Source organism: Crocodylus porosus, unplaced genomic scaffold (assembly GCF_001723895.1).
Source record: "Crocodylus porosus isolate Cpor-Errol unplaced genomic scaffold, CroPor_comp1, whole genome shotgun sequence".
NCBI lineage: Eukaryota > Metazoa > Chordata > Crocodylia > Crocodylidae > Crocodylus > Crocodylus porosus.
Window position 1 is genome coordinate 215039 of NW_017728905.1, and position 4169 is coordinate 219207.

Here is a 4169-nt window from a genome sequence, read left to right on the forward strand (position 1 = left end):
TCTCTATTACAGTACAATAGATGGAAAGGAACGTACAATGGATTGGATTTTAGTCAAACAACCAAACCTGCCCAAGAGTAGAAAATAATCAAATGCAGCGTTTGAAATGGGCTGTTCTTATACCGGGGAGGAAACGGTTCCTGTGCAAGCCTGAAATTCATGTCAGAACCCCCTCCCCCCAGGGCCTGAACACCCCGCAGTTAAAAAAAAAAAAAAAAAGAAGAAGAAGAATAGTGAAAGAGAAACCCCAGGCCTCCAGAGCAAAACAGCCCTTCTCTCCAGCCTGCCTCCATTAAGTGTCAGCAGGAGCCCTGAATACCTGGTACTAGTTGATTAGAAAAGGAGCAAGGACTACATAGTAAGATACAGGATTTCTGCCCCACCCTTTACTCCCAGCAAAAAAAAAGCAAAAAAAAGCTGGGACCTCAGGATAGCTCAGAGCAGGGTGATGGGACTGGCAAGTTTTGGTGCGGAGAGCTGATCTCTGCTGCTGGGAAGGAGCCCGCTGCATAGGGGATGCTGGGTCTTTTTCTTTGCCCTCAGCAGCGTTGAGCCTGTGCATGGATCGCCCCCGAAGAAGCCCAAGGCCTGCAGACAGGGAGTCCTACGCTACGAAGAGGGTCCCTTTGCAAGAGGTGGTTGCTTTGCAGGGAACAAGAGGCCGTGCTCCCAGGGGTAGCTCGCAGCAGAAAGGGAAGAGCGGGTCAGGATTTCCTTTTCCAGACAGACTGTGCTCAGAGCCTGCAACACCCGGTCACGCACAATTAGCTAGGTCCCTTTATTATTTTAGGGGAGGTTTTAAAGGAGAGAGGAAGGTTTGGGGGCAGGAAGCTGGGCCTTTTTCAGAACTAAGCACATGGGATTGAGCCCAGCAGAAGAAACCTTTGAGAAAGGACCGCTTCTCAGAGCTGCAGCAAGATGGCCGCCGATCCCAGAAGGGGGGCACAGGTGAGCAAAGGAGTGGCAAAGCAATGCCAATCTGTCCTCCAGCTAGTGCCATCATGTACCCACACCCATACTGTCCCCAGCTCCTGCTGGCCTCCTCTGCTCCTGTGACCTGACTTCAGTGGCCATTTTGCCTGAGGAAGGGCTGCAGGATCCTGATCATGGCCCTTAGCAGAAGCTGCAGTATCCTTTGGGAGTCTTCATTTCTGTGGGCTGAAAGCAACTGCGGCTATGGGGGTGGTGACTGCTAAAATAGTGAGGCCATCACCCAGTAGTTTGCACAGGGCAGGATGGGGCTGGTTCAAGAGGGGCAACGGGCCAAATGGCCTCTATCCCTGATAGGCTCAGCCCAGCCGGGATCGGGACAATCCTTTGAGAGACCCTTGAGCTCCCCCTGCCCAGGCTGGAGATTGCCTTTGGGCTTGCCAGTGCCAGCAGAGCCCAGTGGGGGCCAAGCAGAGTTTAACCCTTGCTCTGTGCAGTGAAGATGGGACCAATATTCAGATGCAGGCTGTTGTGAGTGGTTTGGTCACTATCCCCAGCCCCTGTCCTGCTCCGCTCAGTGCCTTCCCTGCTTATGTCAGAGGATATGGCCTCTCTCCGCTAAGGGCCAGATCCTGCTCTAAGTGCCACCACGGTCAGAAAGTCATTGACGTGGGACAGCGGGGGAGCAACTGGCTCCCAAACGCCCTCTTCTGATTCCCCTGTCCCCAGCAAAGAGCCCTGTGCCTGGCAGGGCTGAGCTTGATGCCCTTTGAGGTAAAAGAGTGGGGGAAAAGAGCGGGAAAAAAGTGGGGGAAAGGGCAGGAAAAAAGCGGGAAAAAAAGCAGGGGGAAAAGGGTGGGAAAAAAGAGCGGGAAATGAGTAGGGGGCAAGAGCGGGAAAAAAAGTAGGGGGAAAAGGGGAAAAAAGAGCGGGAAATGAGCAGGGGGAAAGAGTGGGAAAAAAGGGCAGGAAAAAAGCAGGGGGAAAAAGAACGGGGAAAAAAGGGGGAAAAGGGCAGGGAAAGAGCAGAAAAAAAGGGCAGGAAAAAAAGAGTGGGAAATGAGCAGGGAGAAAGAGCGGGGGAAAAAGCAGGGGGGAAAGGGTGGGAAAAAAGAGCGGGAAATGAGTAGGGGGAAAAGAGCGGGAAACAAGAGCAGGAAAAAAGCAGGGGGAAGAGCGGGATAAAAGTAGGGGGAAATAGAGAAAATAAGCAGGGGGAAAGAGTGGGGGAAAGAACAGGAAAAAAAGCAAGGAAAAGGGCGGGAAAAAAGAATGGGAAACAGGAGGGGGGAAAGCAGGAAAAAAGAGTTGGGGAAGGCGGGGATAAAAAGAGCGGGAAACAAGCGGGGGGAAATGGGTGGAAGGGCGGGGAAAAAACAGGAAAAAGCAAGGTGGGGGAAAGCGTGGGAAAAAAAGCAGGGGAGAAAGGGCGGGGAAAAAAGAGTGGGAAATGAGCAGGGGGAAAGAGCAGAAAAAAAGTGGGGAAAAAAGCAGGGGGAAAAGAATGGGAAAAAAGCGGGAAACGAGCAGGAGGGAAAGAGTGGGGGGAAAAGCAGGGAAAAAAGTGGGGGGGAAGGGCAGGGGGGAAAAAGAGCAGGAAATGAGCGGGGGAAAAGTAGGGGGAAAAGGACAGAAAAAAAAGAACGGGGACAAAGCAGACGGGAAAAAGAGCAGGGGAGAAAAAAAGAGCGGGAAACTGTTGCTACCAGTCAACACCAGACTGATCCCGAGTGGCTTCCAAGCACCGACCCAGGGCAACTGGAGGCAACTGGGACTCGACCATCAGTGTGTCCTCAGCAGGTGCCAGCCAGCCTAAGACCACAGGCTTCCAGCCAGCTGTGGGGTTTGCCCCACAGACTTGGGGCTTAGTTTTCAAGAGTTAGGCACCCACTGTTGGCCCCCAGTGCTCAGCTGTCGGAGCAGGCAGGCCTGCACCTGGCTGGGGTTGGGCAGCTATGACTTGTCCTGGTTGTGGCAGATAGACCCAGATCCCTCACGTCCACGAGGCTGGGCAGAGAGAGACCTACACAGCTGGCTGAGGGGAAGCTGAGCACACATGCCCAGGCTCTCCATGTCTGCAAGAGTCCAGCTGCTTTGGAAGAGGGGTTAGTCAGAGCACAGGGCACTGGAGAAGGAGGATGCAGGCAACAGACAGGAATGGCCTCACTGGAGGAGCTCAGGATTGTGGACAGAAATGTGCCTGTCCCCCTGGTTGCTGGCCTCAATCCTACCCCATGTCCTGACTCAGAGCTGGAAAGGGGAAGAGACATGCATCCTGAGCCAGCAATGCGTCCACCCCCATTTCTCCAACCCCACCACAGCCATGAGAGAAAAGGCCACAAAGGCATGGGATGAGGCAAAGGGAAATGGGTGAAGTTAAAAGCTCCCGAAGAACAACTAGCTAAATCTCCCCACACTCCCCTTCATCAGGTGGAGAGAGAAATTAGGGCTTCCTCTCTGGAACTGCTTTGCAAGGCTAGTCCCTGTGAGTGGGTGAACGCCTCCCACGGGGAGGAGACACAGGCTTGCAATGGATCCTACAAGCCCTGAACATCCACTCAGCCAGACAAGATGGGGCAGGGCATGGTGGCACCAAGGGGACCCAGCAGCAGCTCAGACAGGGCAGAGCAGGGACAGGACCGGTTCCCTGCAACCCCACAAACTCCCTCTCTCACCTCCTAATGTCTCAGCCCCATCAAGACACCAGTGATTTTGATTTATTTTAAATTCTCTTTGAATTTAGGAGGAGGGAAGGGGGAAAAAAGAGATTTAAACAAAACAAAACAAAACAACTCCCAAATTATTAATGACTGGATTATTAGATTACCCTTTTAAGTGGTTCTTATATACAAGAAGGACAAAGCTGTTCCATTTATTTTTTTTAATATATAGTTTATTTTTTTAAAGCCCCCAAAAAGTGCATTTTTTATTATTTTTTTTTGTCTCGTCTCCCACACTTTATAAAGAACTATCAAAGTTACAATCTATGGAATGTCTTTTCTGTGCTTGTCTCACCTCACTCATTACCCAGATACCACAAAAAGTAGTTTACACATAAAACTGATGAAACTCGAGAGTGCTTTATATATAGAATTTGTCATTTTTTTGGTTTTTTTTAAAATAGATTATATATAAAGACGCAGAAAATGTGGCCCCATCTTTTTTTTTTTTTTTTTAAATATATATATTCTCTCTTCCTTCTGACATCGGATCAGTTCGTTTCTGGGGAAAGGTGAGAG